The sequence below is a fragment of the Erythrolamprus reginae genome, chromosome Z (assembly GCF_031021105.1).
Source record: "Erythrolamprus reginae isolate rEryReg1 chromosome Z, rEryReg1.hap1, whole genome shotgun sequence".
NCBI classification, from domain to species: Eukaryota; Metazoa; Chordata; class Lepidosauria; order Squamata; family Dipsadidae; genus Erythrolamprus; species Erythrolamprus reginae.
The window spans coordinates 114,253,176-114,271,933 of NC_091963.1; the positions used below are offsets into that span (position 1 = coordinate 114,253,176).

Below are 18,758 nucleotides of genomic sequence, written 5' to 3' on the forward strand. Positions count from 1 at the left end.
TGCTTATCTTCTAGTATTAAATACTGGAAGCAAATAATTGGGTTTTTGACTGGGCAATTCTGGAAAATATATACAGCAGCTTTCATTTGAAAGACAGGATTATGATCAAAATATGCGAACGTTTGGTATCTCTGGAAACAATTATGTTAGTCAGGAAGTTATGGAATGGAATGTCTGATTTTTAAAAAAAAATTGACCCTTTTCTCATACCAAACTGACTTTATGAGAAAACCCCAAAATTGGATAGAAGCAGGGATACTGATTTTGGATTCACTTGTTATGAACAATGAATTTTAACATATTCCATATTAAGAGATAAATATCATTTCTCAAATATAACTTCCTGGCTACTGGTCCCAAATTTTGTCTTAATGCTGTTTGTCCAGTACACACATTTTGTGTTTGACAACTTGCCCACAACAAATAGCTCAACAAGTAGACTTTGTTCAAAAACTTAGCAGTTAGTAGGCAAAATACTTTTTCTTACTTTAAAACATGTTTTGAGTGTACTCATACCTGTTTATACATGTATTTTAAATAATACAAGTTTATGGTATACTGTATTAGCAATTCAACCAGCCGTTGAGGAAAAGGGAGATTGTTTTATCTGATGTGCTCTTTCTTGTGGGGGTGGATATAGCATCCAGGAATGGGTTGACCTCGTCTTCCAAGCTGATTGGATTGAGTCTGCCAGAGCTATTGAGGACAAGCCTCTGTTGCTATCACTTCCAGCTTCTGACTGACAGATGAAAGACAGACTGACATGCCAATGGTCAATGAAGTAAAGTCCTCCTCCAACATATCACCGACCAGACTGCCAACAGGGTGGGACTGTATGCTATATCCACCCCCATGAGAAGGAGCATATCAGGTAAACCAACACCTCTTCTCCATAATCGTGGATATAGCATTCAAGAATGGGACATACCAAAGCTGGTTGTCCTTTCAGGAGGGTTGTGGTCTGGTCCAGCCACTCCTGGTACTCATGGACTTTTTGAAGCACCCATCTGCCAAAGGCCACATCTGCAGATGTGTAGATGTCTCATTTATAATGTCTAATAAATGGAGACGGGGAGGACCAGGTGGCTGCATGGTAGACCTCTTCGATGGAAGCTTGAGTGGCCCCTGCCATCAAGGTGGCTGCACTGCATGTAGAATGAGCAGTAATCCCCTTGGGTAAATGAAGCTCCTGCAGTTCTTAGGCCTTTGCAATGGTAGACAGCAACCATCTAGCCACAGTTGAGGGTGACATCCTGTTGCTTAATGTGACGGGCTGGAATGCATTAAATAAGGACTTTGTCTTCCTCATAGATGCAGTTCAAATGAGGTATATGCAGAGAGCCCTCCTCATGTCCAAGGTGTGCCACTGTTTTTCTAAGGGATGGATTGGTTCTAGGCAAACGTTAGGTAGAATCAGCTCTTCTGCCCTGTGGAACCAAGAGTTCACTTTGGGGATGAAGGAGGAATCCAAATGCAAAACCACCCTGTCCTTATGAAATACTGTACACACATATCTTTCCTTACTGACCGAATGGCCAGCTTGGCCACAAAGAACGCCAACTTACAGGTAAGGTAGCACAGGCTGGGCCGACTAAGTTTTGTACGGAGCCACAGTGAGTGAATTTAAGACTTTGGACAGGTCTCAGGTACAGTACCTGGGTACTACCAGAGGACAGAGGTTGTTGGCTCCCCGGAGAAATCTACAAGCCACAGGATGTAAAAGGAGGGATTTCAGCCATCCATAAGCCAATACAGAAGACAAAGCCACTACCTTCCTCCTAATAATGTTAGACGAGAGTCCTCTGTCCAGTCCATCCTGGAGGAACTCCAGGATTTGGGCCATAGAAGTGGCTGTTGGGATAATGTCTGCCTTGGTGCACCACCTGCAAAAGGCTCCCTAGGTGGCATCATAGATGTGGGAAGTGGAGGGATGTCTGGAAGCCTGGGTTATCCTAAGTACCCTGGAGAAATTGTCCTGATGCAGAACGCCCTGCTTAAGCACCAGGTGATCAACTGGAACAATTGTGGGTCTGGGTGGACCAGAGCCCCCTGGCTGAGGGAGATTTGAGTTCTGAGGGATCCTCCAAGATCATGTCACCAAGAAGTTTACCTGGTCTGCAAATGAAAGCCTCCTGGGCCAATGGGGAACTACAACATCCGTCTTCTCTGCCAGGATCTTCCTGATCATACAGGGAATGAATGGCAGGGGTGGAAATGCATACAGCAGCCCTGGAGGCCATGGGCTGCAGAGGGCATTAGTTCCTTCTGCTTCCTAAGTCGCAAACCTGGCGAAAAACTTTGGTAATTGGGCATTAGCAAGGATAGCAAACAGATCCACTTCTGAGAGGCTGAATAGGTACATTATCTCCTGAAAATTGAATGGATTTAGGCGCCACTCCACGTGGTCTAGTGATATTCTGCTGAGAATGTTTGACATCCCGGAGGGTACAGATTTTCAGGGAATTTTATGTGTTTTGCAGGACATATTTTCATATTGCTTGTGTGAATACAGAGATTGTACTGCTTAATTTATGTTAGAAGCAAATTTGCTTGGATTCAAATTATGGATGCTTTATTTGCTTCTTTACACTGAATGCAATTAAATGTAGCTTAAGATGTTAAGATGTCGCTGTATACACTGTACAGTGAGAGATTAGAAATTGGACTCAAATTCAATCATGTTTACTGGGTAACTTTCCCAGTAACAGTCACTTTCCCTGAGCCCTATCTACTTCATAGAATTATTTTTGTGGACTGCAAAATTGAAGGATAAAATAATATACATAGCATATTTAGCTACCGTATTTATTATTATTATTAAAAATTATTATTATTATTTAAAAATTATTATTTTTAAAATTTAAGGATTTACCTGGAAAGTAAGGAAGAGGATAGAAATAAAGGTGAAGTAACAGACAGTGAGTTGACCACACACATCCTGCTGACGACTGAAGAAAAAAGTGGGAAGACTGACCGAATTTGAGCTTTTATAACATGGGCTCAGTCCTGATTGGTTGACGGACGGAGGTCAACCCACTGACTGTGGACTACAGAATGAAAGAAATGAAATGAATGGGAAATACATTTTTTAAAATTTTAAAACACAACTTTTCCTCCTATGTATATTGATATTGTTATAATTAATTTAAGATTTGATATGTATGGTTATCTTTTCTTTCCTTCCTGGGATATAAAGAGAAGTAAATTTGGAAATTTCTTTTATTAAGGGCAGTTACGATAAGATGAGGGTTTTCAAAAAGTAAGAATGAATGTAAGAATATAAGAAATGGATTGTAGCACGACGGCACAGTTTTGGCAGACAAACAGCAAATAGCCACGAGAAATTGAGAGAGCTAAAGGCACTTTGAATTCAAATCAGGGCGAAGGAGAATATCTGAAATCCTGATGATAGGATTTGAAAAGGAGGTAGCACAAGATGAATGATATGTACCAGAATAACTTGGATAAATAATTAGGAAATTTGGATTAAGAATTTGACATTTGGTATTATATTGTATTGTATTCTAATTTGAGGTATGTGAATTTGAATCTCTGTAAGGTGTGAAAAAACAATAAAAATGTATACCTAAGAACAACAACAACAGAGTTGGAAGGGATCTTGGAGGTCTTCCAGTCCAATCTCCTGCTTGGACAGGAGACTCTACACTACTTCAAACAAATGGTTATCCAACATCTTCTTAAAAACTTCCAGTGTTGGAGCATTCACAACTTCTAGAGGAAAGTCGTTCCACTGATCAATTGTTCTAATTGTCAGGGATTTTTTCCTTAATTTTAAGTTGCTTCTCTCCTTGATTAGTTTCCCCCCATTGCTTCTTGTTCTACCCTCAGGCGCTTTGAAGAATATTCTGACTCCCGCTTCTTTCTGGCAACCCCTGAGATATTGGAACATTGCTATCATGTTTCCTTCTTTTCATTAAACTAGACATACCCAGTTCCTGTGAACGTTCTTCATATGTTTTAGCCTCGAGTCCCCTAATCATCTTTGTTGCTCTTCTCTGCACTCTAGAGTCTCAACATCCTTTTTACATTGTGGTGACCAAAACTGAATGCAGCATTCCAAATGTGGCCTTACCAAGGCAAAATATAGTGATATTGATTCTATCCTTCTGTTAATGCATCCTAAAACTGTATTGGCTTTTTTGGCAGTTGCTGCACATTGCTGGCTCATATTTAAATAGCTGTCCACCAGGACTCCAAGATCCCTCTCAGTTACTACTATTGAGCAAAGTACCACATATACTGTACGTGCGCACTTTGTTTTTGTTACCTAAATGTAGAAACCTACTTTTTTCACCATTGAATTTAATTTTGTTTGATAGTGCCCAATGTTCAAGTCTGTCAAGATTATTCTGTATCTTGTGTCTATCTTCTGAAGAATTGGCTATTCCTGCCAGTTTTGTGTCTTCTGCAAATTTAATGAGTTCCCCATCTATCCCTTTGTCCAAGTCATTGATGAAGATATTGAGGACTGGGCCTAAAACAGAGGCTTAGGGTACTCCACTGTATACTTCCCTCCATGTAGATGCCTTTTGACTCCATTTTTCCGGATATAAATGGACATTCAAAATACACGAAGTACTCTATTCTATCTCTAACAATCTTTAAATTGTGTTTGGTTCTATCAACTTTATTTCCTTAAACTGCAATCCAATTTTCTGCACATTAATAAAGTTTAACCTGTTTTTAAATTTTCTTAGATTTACATTATTTTTTCTTTTGAGATGTCCTAGCCAGCATCCATAACACTTTCTCATGAAAGATGTATCTGTGAGGCATATTAAACTCACTGCAGTACAATACATAAATTATGCCTACAGTATGCCAGTTCAAATAATTTTAAATTTATGTTAACTTGATCTCTTTCAGCCAGTTGCCATCACTCATTCCAAGCAAAAAACCATAGCTTTTGATTTGATATACATTATTATGAATGTATGGATTATGAATGCAGTTTGGAAAAAAATGAATTCAATGTACTTATTTATAATAAAAAATAACTGTAACTATTTTATAATTGTTTTCATTACCTTGAATTAATATTTTTTCCTGACAGAGCTGTATAATCAATTATATTTTTTTAGGCTGAAAGACCCAATTAAGTAATTTTCTTACAAATCAAATTAGCTTTTTTAAATCCCAGAATTCCAATCCTCAAAATGGCAATCATAGTGAGAATCACAGGCTTGAACAACAAGCCCCTTTTCTTTTGTTGTATGTTAAAAAAATATCTTCGTTGTGATTTTTCCTCTCATTAGTCACAGAACCATAGCATTTTGCAGAACATAGTGTGAAGTACAGTATCCTATTGCATTGACAGCTAACCTTTTTTGGACTGAATGCCCAAAGTGTGCACATACCCAACCCCCCCAAAATGCAATGTGCGTGCAGGCCCCCCCACTTGCACCCCGCTCATTCAAGCACCCCACCTCCCGCACATTCCCCCCCACATTCACATATGGGATTTTTACATGTCCCTACTTTTATGGATGCACCCTGCACATGCCCTGACCCCATGCTTGCGTATGCTCTCCTCACATGCACCTGTGGCCCTTGCACACATCCCTAACATGCACGACAGAGACCCAACAACCAAATGGCCAGCAGGAGTTATATGCGCAGGTTCGGTGGAGCTGAACTGGGGCAAAGGCACATGTGCCCACAGAGAAGGTGTTTTGTGCCACCAGTGGCACGCGTACCATGGGACTAAACAATGTCGTTTGGCGGGACCCAGGGGAAGAGCCTTCTCTGTGGCGGCCCCGACCCTTTGGAATCAACTCCCCCCAGATATCAGAGTTGCCCCCACCCTCCTAGCCTTTCGTAAGCTCCTTAAAACCCACCTCTGTCGTCAGGCATGGGGGAATTGACATGTTCCCTTCCCCCTAGGCTTACAAAAATTTATGTATGGTATGTTAGTGTGTATGATTGGTTTTAACTCGTGGTGTTTTAAAATTAATTTAAATATTGGATTTGTTTACATTGTATGGCGATTGCTGTGAGCCGCCCCGAGTCTGCGGAGAGGGGCGGCATACAAATCTGATTAATAAATAAATAAATAAATGGTCCTATTGTAAATAAAACTAAATCAGGAATTTATCAAAAATATTGATAGCCTAAATAAGCAAGCAAAATGTCATTAATTTTAAAAAATAATAAAATGTCTTATGTACTTGTAAAAAAAGGAAAGCAAATAAAAATTACCAAATGATTATTTTTATATTGTTGAGATTAAACATTAGCATAATTATCGAGGATGCTAATAATTTCATAAGTCCTCAATTTACGACTGGTTCTTAGCAACCATTTGAAATTACAGCAGCCCTGGAGTTGTTTTATAGCTCACAAAGCACTTCAGCTGCTGTAAAATGTCATTTCACTCCCGCATTTCAAGTGTTTGATGACCAATTCACCTTTTTGACCAGTTGCAGCATCTTACAGTCGTGTGATCGTGGTTTGCAATGTTTTTTGCCAGTTTTTGCCAAGCACACTTTTGGAAGAGGGTTTTGGGTTTGCACTTATAACTGTAGATTTACTTAATAACCATGGTGATTCATTTAAGAATCACAGCAAAAAAATATCATAAAATCAGGTCCTGTCATGTGTGACCAAAAACCAGTCCCAATTGCAGTCATAAGTTGAGAACTACCTGTATGATGGTGATAAAGAATGCATGTACTAGTATCTTATGTAAAAAAAGTTAACTTAAAACAGGAAATAAGGACAACATTTAGAATTAAGGAAAATTTTAGTAAATCAAGTTTTTTTTAGTGTTTTTCATCTGCAATATTTTATAAACCCAAGTATTTAATTTGTACAAAAACCTGTGGTATAAACGTAAACAATATTGTAAATCTTAGTAATCTTACACAACATTCCTAGAAAAGCAATTCTATTGAACACAATTATCTAATTTCTTAAAAACAAAGTTTCATTGCTAAATCTAATTCTGGATTCAGTTATCTTTCCACCTGAAATGTAAGAATGTAAATAAAGCAGAAAGAATATTATTGGGTCAACATAGTGTTTGTTCTTAAAAATAACATTAATATACTTCCTAGAACATTGTGGGCCTCAACCCAAAGTCCTGCTTTATTCCAATGAAGATTTCCCTGCAACAACTGGAATTCTTCTTCATAAACAAGAGTAAACTTCCCTGCCAACAACTATTGGCTTTATCTGATCACTGGATGCATGGCTGCTCGCTTATTTTCTGCTTCTGTCTTCAGATATGTTTCATACTTATACTCTCTCTCTCTCTCCCTCCCCTGCCTCTCTCTCAACACACACACACAAGCCATCAATTACTAAAATATAAAAAACCCTATAGAAGTTAAGGCAAACAGCAAATCACACAAAAGAGACATCTCCTCAGTATCCACAATCCATCCAAATAAAACAATTAATAATATACAATTTAGAAAATCAAGAAAGGATTAGGAAATCTGTGCAACATTAATCATATTTTACAGCATTAGAACTATTTTCCCTTCAGCACAATGTTGTTGGATTAGGTAATATCTGAATGAGAAATAGATCATGGCTATGCACATTCTCCATTAAAAGAACCACAACAATTATTAATAATTTGAGAAAAAATTCCATAGCATATTTTCTTTGCAAGTTGTTATACTGCAGAAGTTGCTAGCTATTAATGGACACATAACTGATTCATACTAAAAGTCTACCTCTTATTTCTTCAATATACCAAAGTTTCAATTAGAATGCTTTTTGGTATTGCTAGTCACTTGCTTCCTGATTTTTTAAAATATTACTTAACTGAATTGCTAGCCTGCTATAAAATAAATAAAACATCTTTCACATAAAGAAATGCCTCACAACCTTATTTGAGTCTTAAAAACACTATTGAAGAAACTGCTTAAGAGCTAAAGTCAAATACTATGTCTAATGTATTTAGCAAAGGCCTTTGCAGGTGATAACAGAGTTCTGGATCGACCCGGAGCTCTGTTACCGGCTACAAAGGCCTTCAGGAAAGACCTCTGCAGGTGATAAGAGAGCTCTGGATCAATCCAGATGACTGGAAATACTTACAGACTGTAAAGTATCTGTACTTAGACAAGGACTACCTGTATATGCATACATACACACAACCACACAATCCTCTAGATTGTTGATCAAGGTTTCCAGATTTCTTTCTTTCTTTCTCTCTCTTTCTTCCTCTCTTCCGCCCACTAAAAAGCCACAGTTTAACATAATAAATGAAAAAATATGTGGTTCAATGCATTTTAAACCCATAATGGTTGTTAAAAGTTTTTGAACTGAATTTTCAATATTCTGCATAAATATAGTCTAAAATGGGATCTGTTTCCCACATAAGATCTAAAACTAAAGATAATCCAAGCAACAATGAGTCAAATTGTTCATTTATTTATAGGGAAATAATCCAAACCTACATGTGTGTGGCACAATCAGAAGGAAGGGATGACCAACCAGCAAAGTGGATAGATAGTACAGTTGCAATAGGTGCATCAATGGAAATCTTGAAAGTCCAAGTTGAGGACAGATCGAGAAAAACGGTCTGTGTAACTGCTAAAAATGGATACCAACATGATAGTATATAATCAATCAAAAAACAGATAAAACTATGTAATTTAAAATACTAATCTTAGATGAAGTAAGAAGGCGGTTTACTTCCTCAATTTCATTTTTATTGGGAATTGCTAGTACTGGCATTATACCCTGAGTGTCAACTAACCAGAAAAAGCAAATTACTTTTATAAAACCTAGGACCATATAAGACTATTTTAATCAGATCCCAAAGGCCACAGAACTTATTAGATTTTCCTCCATCCAAAGCTGTATGCGAAGATATTATTTAGAGAAGAAAGTTAAATGATACCACAATGAAATATCCATCAGTTTGATTTTTAAAAATGTATACAGTATATCATAATCTGAGATTTGAACTCTTTTGAGTTCTGATCATTGCAAAACATACAACATAAAAGTTGCCCTTTAAAGAAGAATCTCCTAGTAGAATTCAGGATTGCATTTTCTGGCTCATACTTTCCAGAATAATATTTATTCAAGAGAATGCAAATAATACATTATTTTATTGCGATATTTATAAGAGGACAGAAACATTAGATATATTTTTTTCAAATTTCTTCAGCACATAGAAAAGATGTACCGGTATTTGATAATTTAGGTATATTCATGGAAAGGTGGAAAAGAACAAAACACAGAATCTGGCACATTTCCACATGCAAGTGCAGAAAATGTGAAATGAACAGTGCTGAAAAAGCAGAAATGAATGATAACAAAAGGTATAAAAATTACTTTACTAAAAGATGTAATTCAGTTTCTATCACACCTGCATTTAAACTATCCATATGTAGCTTGAATCACATGAAGGTTCATTGCAAAATCAGCCAGATGTTTAGAATGGATCTGACTTTTTTTATCTACCTATCAAGTTATTTCCAGGGATCTGAAATAGGTAGATGTTGTTTAAAAATGTTAAAGTATGGTGGCAGGATATGAACTGTTCCAAATAAAGCTGTCTTTTGAAATCAACTGATTGTGATTTTTGTCAATGCTAAATGATTATTATTATTATCATCATCATCATCACCACAACTGTCAGTTGTTTAGCTAGTATTGGCATTCATGTGCAGTGAGTGAATACCCTGTTGGATGAACAAAGATTTTATCGTTTATATTTGGAATTCCACAGTATTTTAATCTCATTTTCAATAACTGTTTCAATTCTATATTCCTATCAATTTTTCAATATTGGTACATTATATTTTTACATATGTCCCATTTAATAATTTTGATCACTGTGTTATGTTATTTTTAATGGTTGGTTGCATAGTCAGTCAGATATTTAGACTGGATTTGGCATTTTAGCTGCCTTTTGAGTCCTTCCCAAGGACCCGAGATAGACATTTGTTGTTTGAGGGTATTTAAAGGCATCATTGTTACTTATTCTTTTCTCTGTTAAAAAGATTAGATGAACTGGAATCTGTGATTGAAGAGGAAGTGATATAATTTGCCTGTACATTAGAACTGTAAATGTTTTAAATATTTATTTAATTAGACATTTTAAATAGCTGTTTGTTTTACAACAGTGTCAGAGCAGATTAAAGCAAAATAAAAAATAAAAAAAATCCCCCAACAATTTAATATACTGTATACAGTGAAGCAGTGACAAGTAAAACAAGACATCCAAAATATTAAAAATAATGTAATATACTCCTGAGCCTTAAAAAAATCATCCCACTTTCAATTAATAAGGAGAAAAAGAGGCAGATCTACCAATAAGGGCTGATTTAGCTTCTTAACCCAAATACTTGAGGGACATGACACAATTCAGAATTGAAATCAATAAAATGTTGGTAGATGTAACTTTACATTGAAAGTAGCCTTTATGAGGGACTTTAATTACTATCGTCCCTGCAGGATGCGGTACACGCACAAGAAAAATTAATAATAATACAGCATATGGTGATTTCATATGGCATGTCATTATCCTTGTAAACATAAACAGTTTGGACACACTAACAAATGAATCTATTCCATTACTCAATTGCTGTAATTTGGGAAGATGGAGAGGTAACATTGGAAAGAGGATTGATGTTGGGCAGTGTAAGCAGATAAAACTTGTATTCACTGTATTCTTTCTTAAAGTATTTTTATATTAAACAGAAATTATAATAAAAATACAAAAACAATGCTAAAATACATTTAAAGAAAATTTTAATTAAAATTTTATAATATTAAAATCAACAAGCACACCCAAAAACATTCCTAAAAAGAAAATGGTATAGAATCTTGTCCCCAATAATCCCAGGCCTGCACACCAAACAATGTTACTCTGGATATATGTAAGTATTGTTTGCATTCATAATAATACAGTGTAAAAGGGCTTTTCATTATTAGTTGAGTGTGTAGCGTTTCTAATTTGATTTTTAAAAAGTGCTTTGCAGAATGCAGGAGCATAAACATGTCTACAACTTTTTAAAACAGGTTTACATGGCAGCCACAGAAAGCAGGTGCTGCACCTTTTGGAATTTAATTTGAAGTGAGGCATAGGTTCAGTAACTATTCCGAAATTGTCCTGTCATTAACTCTCAGCACAGGTAATCTAGCACTGTATTAAAGCAAGCAATAAAAGAATAAATAATATTTAAATCTACTCTTAATTACATTATCTAGAATACAGAATGAAAATGTGTCTCCCAAATTTAGATTAATTTTAAATCTGTTAAAGCATCCTTGCACATCATGCCGCCATTGCAGAAAACATTTCATTCATTATGTTAAACTGAAAAAAATTAATGTGCCTCCAAATGAACACAGATTGTTACAATAACTATAATCAATCCGGTTTCTTATCTGGAACAGTTATCTGGGAAATAGTCTCACTGATTGTAATATCTAAAAACTCTAGTGCATCTTGCTAATATCCATATTTTAAAATTACTGTTAAGTCTACTGGTACTAAAAAATATCCTTTCCTTCCCTAATCATGTAATGCAAATCATGATTCAACTACCCAAATGTCTTCCTTTAAGTCTTCTATTTCTCTACCATATAGTATATAGATTATTAATATAGCAATTCCATTGAAACCATAACATGTTACAGAATGCAAATATGGCTCAGACATCTTTCTCATGTTAAAGGCTCAATGTTAAACACTGACCTGAATATATTTTTACTTATTCACCTATTTATTATTTTATTTAGGCTTATATATTATTCCAATTGTTATCAAGTCTGTGTGGTTTATATGCCCTCATTTCTAAATAGGATACAGTGGTACCTCTACCTAAGAACGCCTCTACTTAAGAACTTTTCTAGATAAGAACCAGGTGTTAAAGATTTTTTTGCCTCTTCTTAAGAACCATTTTCTACTTAAGAAAGGCTTGGCCAGTTTCCTGCCATTCCCCCATTCATCCCGGCCATCTCGGGCTTTTCTGGGCTGCAAGAAGAGCCTTTGGCAATCTAGAGTGAATGAAGGATTTTCCTTTCTTTGGGCGCTTGGAGAGGGAATAAACCTGTGCCAGCACCCAGAGAAAAGAAACGCTCCCTTCACTCTGGGCAGCTTAGAGTGAACGGAGAGTATTCCTTTTACTGGGCGCTTGGAGAGGGAATAAATCACTTTGCTGTGATGGCTTCCTCCCGCTGCCTCCCATACACGTGGCGTGAAGTTGCCTCCCGGAGCATCTGGGTGCGGAAAGGCAAAAGCAGGCGCTTTGACCTGGCTGGATCAACTCAGCTTCAGCCAAACCGAGGAGTCACCACAGTGAAGGAAAGACACCGGCTACAAAGCAAGCGAGCGAGAGGAGAGGGAATCCTTCAGCATGGGAAAAAGAAGCAGGTAACAGCAGCAGCCGCCTTTCGGTCAAAAGAGCGGGAGGTTTCCCTCCTCTCGCCCACCTGGGTTTCTCTATCTGGTGCAGTGAATGGGAGGCAGCCTCACGCCGGATGTATGGGAGGCGCGTGCTCCTCCTCACCGCCTCAGAGTCCCTCTTTTTATTTTAAAGTCTTAAAGTTTTGGATTTTTTTGATTCCCCTCATCTCATCTTCTTCCTTCGGCAGCAACTGTCCTCCTCCTCCTCTTCTTCCTCCTCCTCTTGCCACCCAAATTCCGAGCTTTCATTTCTTTCCTAATGGGTTTGCACGCATTATTTGCTTTTGCATTGATTCCTATGGGGAAAATTGCTTCTACTTACAAAATTTTCTACTTAAGAACCTAGTCATGGAATGAATTAAGTTCTTAAGTAGAGGTATCACTCTATACACACACACACACACACAGAGAGAGAGAGAGAGAGAGAGAGAGAGAGAGAGAGAGAGAGAGAGACAGACAGAGACAGACAGAGAGAGAGAGAAACATCTATTTTCTATTCATCAAGTGAGCAGTTGTCCATAACAATTGCTGCCATATTACAAGATAAAACAAAATCATAAGATATCCATTTGCCAGTCCTGATGATGTAGCAGTTTTTAATAACCTCTGCAAAATAACAGAATGTGAATGTAATTCTAGGGATGAAAGAAATGAGGAGTTAATGGGTAGGCAGATATAATCAGAACTAGGCAATCCCAGATATACTCTGGTCCAAAACCCTGAAAGGTTTTAAAAATAACAGCTTTGTTGAACTGCATCTAGAAGAAATATAAACATATCTCAACATAAAGTGGATTTTTTCTCTCTAAAGGATGTAACTTATGCATCTGCAAACTATCTTGTCCCATAAAGTTGTTGTACACTGAAACAAACCCAAGTAATAACTTGCCAGAATTATATTAGTTCAGATTTTGTTTCAGTGTACAACAACTTTATGGGACAAGATAGAGAAAGTAATAACTTTATCAGGCATAAAGACAATAGGGAAAACAGAATAACTAAAGATTGGTTTTCAAGTTGTTAAGCACCTCTATAATACCAGCTACTGTCTTGTTTTTTCTATCCTTTAGTCACAATCAACATCTGATGCTAGTAATGTACAATGTTATCAAATGTTGTAAGTACAATATCTTTCCCACTCTCCACATTTTATTTCTCTTCATATTATTCTTGCTCTGGGAAATCTCATACCTATTTCCATCTTAAAGGTAGTATAATTATTGCAAAAACCATCTTTGAAGAAATAGTGCAGGTCTATTTCACAACTGCACATTTTTCTTGGGAGCAGTATCCTTTCACCATATTGTACTCTTCTACTCTTCAATGACACCCCAAAGATCAACTCATTTGAAAGAAATTATACTCTTTTGTCAGGCAGAATGAACATCAAGGAACACATATTTATGTTAGTCACAAATATTAGTTTTTCAAACAAAATTTCTCAATTTTTCTCATAATATCATTTTCAACAGTTATCAGAGAAAATATACAGTTCATTAACGTATAGAAAATGATTCACACTTGAAGAAATAAGATGTATTCTTATGTAGAATGTCTGAACCCGAATTTCATATTGATGCATCATCAAAATCCTTATACACATCCATGCTTTGTGAAAATCACACGGTCAAGTATTTTGCAACCATGCATACTTTGGTATTTTATTTATTAATCTATTTGGACAACTTCAGTTGGGGAAAGCATGAGAGTTAACTCCTGAATTTCTTTTTATTTATGTTATTTGAAGTACAGCAAATCTAATGCAAATTCAGTGGAGATTATTTTTAGTAGATATACGAGTGCAATATTTGCAGATTGGAAGGGGAAAACCATGCATAAAATGTCAGAAAAAATATTATTATAACATTTCTTGTTTATAATCATCAAGAACCTCTTTGCTTTCTGATGGAATTCAGAAAACAAATATGAGCTGTTAATGTAAGAATGCAAAATGCAGATTATACTACTACTAATCTTGAGATATTTCAAAGCTAAATGTTTCAGATGATGAAGTCCCATTATTTTTAGAGTGTTAAAGTAAACATTTTTTCTACATATATCTCTCAAGCCAGCTTCTACCTCAGCTTTTCAAAATTTTATCCTTCAAATAAACTTAAACTTAAAACCTTCGAAGCTCATAATCATTTCCATTAGCTCCATGATCTCCACTTCTGCAGTGGAGGGAGGGTTGTAAGAAATATTCTTCCGAAGACAAGAGTTTCAAGATAAACATGACTATCTGAAAGCTGTATCCTCTGGACTAAATCTTGTTTACTTTATCCAATGCATATCAATAATCAGTTACTTTGAACATGCTCAGACGTACATTTGGCGAAACATACTTTATTTTGCTGGAAACCTGCATCCCTTGAGCTTCCTGGAAAAGTGGGAGATAACGACGAATCGAGCAAATGAGGTTTGGGGGCTCATCAAGGGAAACTTGCCCTGCTCTTTCTACCAAATGGGCCTCTTGCCTTGCACGAACTCACCCAGGCCGGGGTCGTCCGCTGTTGTCGCCTCCAACGCTTCATCGCCACCGCCGTGATCCATGCTTGGGCGGGGGAGGGGAGGGGGAAGGAGAGGGCGGTCACGGCCCTCCTTCCTTCCTGCCCTCCCCTGGGTAGAGCCCCCGCCGCCGCCTGTTTTTAGGACCAGGCCTTGGCCCCTCTGCAGCTACCTCCGCCGTGGATCTGCTTATCCTTCGCTCGCTCGCCCGCCCTGCCGCCGCCGCCGCCGCAGCGCTACGTGGCCCTCGCCGCAGCCAACCAAGGCAGTCAGTCAGTCAACCTCACGAATACGCCTGCTCGCCTTGTCACCCCCCTCCTTCCCGACTCGGTTTTTTTTTTCTCCTTTAGCGTCGCTCTCTGGCTAGTGCTGAGGAAGACAACGAATGCGCTTGCGTAGAGGCTCTCGCGCGAGAGCGCGCGGCTTTCCTCAGCTTTCTGGTTTTTTTCCTCAGCGATTTCTGCGTCTCCCCCCACCCACCCACCGACCGCCCGGCGTGCTTCCTGCGCGCGCATAAGTGCGAGTCCCTCTATCTTTGAGCGCCAGTTAAAGAGCTTAATCTATCGTCATCTCTTTATTTTGCCCACTGTGCCAACTGTTTCTGCCACCCCACCCCCCCACACACACACGCAACACGCACCTCCGGGCCTAGTCCCGGGTGAATGAACGCGCTCACATTACAATGGAAAGGTTGGCTGGCCAGTGGTAAAAAATGAAGGCGCTTTCGGAGAAGGGGGCAATCTCTTTGCCTAGAGTGAGAGCCGAAGATTTTAAAAAAAGGCTGGATGGGGGAGGGGGGGGAGAAACAAAGCATAAAATATCCCCCACCATAACAGAAAAGGACCTGCTCTCTGTGAGTACACGCGTGTGTGCGCGCGCTGGAAGAAGACTAAACGTAGGTGCTGAAGAAAGCCTTTTTTTCCCCGCCGAAGCTTTTCTGAAACAAATTATATCTGATACATCCCAAAGCCTTATTCAAAGGGTTTGTTAAGATTGGTTCACACTTTCCATTGAATAAAGCAATTCTTGTGAGCCGCCCCGAGTTTTCGGAGAAGGGCGGCATACAAAATCTAATAATAATTTTATCTGGAATATTTTAGCAGGCATCCTTGTTAAAAGGTTTTAGGGGAAATAAACAAAACAAAGCTACAGTATTATTAAAATTGGGGGAAAGAATTCAAAAATAATAGTTTAGCCCATACAAAAAAATCTGATTATCTTTTAATATATTAATGCTGAGTTAGAAAAGGTAAATCAGAATCTAATGGCACATTTCTATATGTACTACCTATATAGCAGAATGAAAACATTGTACTGTTGCAATGGGAATAGACTTCGAAAGTAGCTATTGAGAATGGGATGAGTGATCTCTAAATTTCATAAAACTACCTAAGATTGATCGGTTGAGGAATTGTACAAAATAATACAAACAAGATTAACTTGAAATAATTCAGCAATTACAATTACATTTTAGGTTATTTGCTGGAACATTACTATTGCCTAAGAAACTCAAGTACTCAAGGTGGAGTTGTAAAGAACCTAGTTCTTGAATTTGAGAGAAACACTTATGGTAGTTCCTTTTAAAGTGGTTTTTTTCACACACTTCCTACCTACATAAACCACAAATGCCTCAGACAAAACCAAAAGCATTTTATTAAAATGTGAAATCTTCATATAAACTGCAGAAAGAAAATGCACAAATTCAGAATATAGTATGCCTTGGATCAGCGAGCTACAAATTCAAAACAAAATATATTGATTAAATATGAGAAACCATTAAAAATGTTGCATCTTCCCCCTTTCATTTCTTGAATAGCAATTAAGGACTTTAGAATGTTTAATTGTGAGTTCCTGAAAGAGCTAGTTTTCGCATATCAAAAAAATGGCTTTTGCTAAAAGGAAAAATATGGTTTATCATATTACTAAAACTCGTGTCTGTAACCTTTAACTTTGAAACAAAGCATCATACAGCAAGTTTGAAGTTAGGTACATCAAATAGGCTGACGTACAGAATGTATTCAAAATATGGTATGAATCACATGAAATTTAATTTTGACAAATGTTATAAAACATTTTATGACACTACAAAATATCATAAAATGTCTGCTGTGGGTCATTCTTAGAGATTGCACTATACAGTTTGAAGCAGATGTAATAATATATAATTTCAAAGCAGATATAGCTCTGAATATTTCCTTGAATTTCAACTCAAGGCCCTCCATTAGAATCTCTGCTGTTGTTGAGACACTGAGGAATTTGGTAAGAAAATATCTTAAAAATGATGATCTAACAAATGGTTTAGTGGTTTCCTAAACTTCGAAAATAGGCACAGGTTCCATGCTAAAATACTAATATTAAAATGCTAATAATAAAGACTAAAATTCCAGGTAATAATACCACAACAAACATAGCTTACCCCACTCAGTGAAAGACAACAATTGTGAAGTGTGTGATCTTTATCTTCAATATACAGTGTTTGATATTGTTGCCCTCAACTTAATTGTGATTTCTATGTGGCTAAGAATTCTGACAATTGTACAAAGACATCTATCTAGAAGGCACTTGATTTCAGGGAACCCTGCAATATATTATTACAACAATAAAAAGTAATTTTGTAATGAAGGTTTAAACCTATCTAAGCTATAGGTCTAAAATCAATAAAAGCATTTAGCTTCCTTTTCTGGATTCCAAAATTTAAGTAGAGATAAATTGCATAATTGTCACTGGACACATATAACTTAGTTCTGGCCATCTATACCTTACAGAGCGCCAAGGGTGGATTCCTCCTGGTTTGGACCTGTTCGCTTGAACAAGTAGTAATCCACTGGTAATGTCACAATGATGTCACCAAACCAGATCAGTTAGTGCTGATCCGTGGGTGCTGCCATATTTTTTTGAAAAAAAAAATTACAATTTTTTTCTTCTGCACATACCCCGAAGTCAAGTTTCTGACACCATTTGCATTGCCATTTTATTTTTGGCATTTAAAAAAAATATTGGGGGAGGGGGGTTGCAGTGTGCATGCGTAAAGCGCATGCGCAGCCATGCAAAGCGACCACACAGCAAGAGGAAGTGAACTGGCAGTGAGGTAAGTTGGAACCCACCCCTGCAAAGCGCTAATCCTTCAGTCATAATTGTTGCTAAAAAGACATAGAATTTAGAAACAGTTCAAATGCCCCAAAGTTCAGCCCCAAGGCAAAACTCCGGAGATTGGAGAAGTTGTTTAAGCTTTCCCAAGGCTTCAAGAAAGCCTCCTGAAGCCTGGGGACAGTGAAAAACAGCCCAACGTACCAATCGGAAGTTCGTTTTCTGAACTTCCAGTTGAGCCCTTGGGTCCGTTTTTTGCCATCCACAGGCTCTGGATGCTTCAATGAGCCCTGTGCACATGGACAGAGGGGGAGTGTGGGATTGTGCACGCATGCACATAGTGGCATTACATTATGGGTGTGGGCACACCATGCACAGTATCATGCATGTGAGCTCCCTTTTGGCACCCAAGCAAAAAAAGGTTCCCCATCACTGTTCCATAGGAATCATATTATAAAGAGACTGCTTTTAGCATCCTGGAAGAGGGCAGGACTGAAGAAACCCGGACATCAACTATGTCAGATCATACCAACCAGGCGGATGTGAGATGGGTGGATCCTCAATAACCTGAAGCAGATGGAACAAGTGCAGTTTCCACAGCAAATATATTACATGGATATATAGAGGCATGCCCTTCACTGCTTTTATCACTGCGTTCTGGACCAGTTGAAGCTTCTGGGTGGCCTTCAAGGGCATTCCCTCTATCTTGTGTTTCAGTAGTCAAACCATGAGTGACCAAGCTCCCTGATCTAGAAAAGGGCACAATTGG

General features: G+C 37.7%; 1 protein-coding gene across 2 annotated transcripts in view; it reads right to left on the reverse strand.

Annotated features, from left to right (window-relative positions):
* Positions 1-18,758, reverse strand: part of ZNF652 (zinc finger protein 652) — a 56,416-nt gene that overhangs the window by 37,201 nt on the left and 457 nt on the right. The window contains exon 1 of one of the 2 annotated variants that reach the window (XM_070767489.1): positions 14,887-15,299. The exons of the other annotated variant lie outside the window; for it this stretch is intronic. The gene's annotated coding sequence lies outside the window, so the exon portion shown is untranslated. Of the gene's footprint in view, positions 1-14,886; positions 15,300-18,758 lie in introns of those variants that run through there. 2 annotated transcript variants of the gene reach the window in all.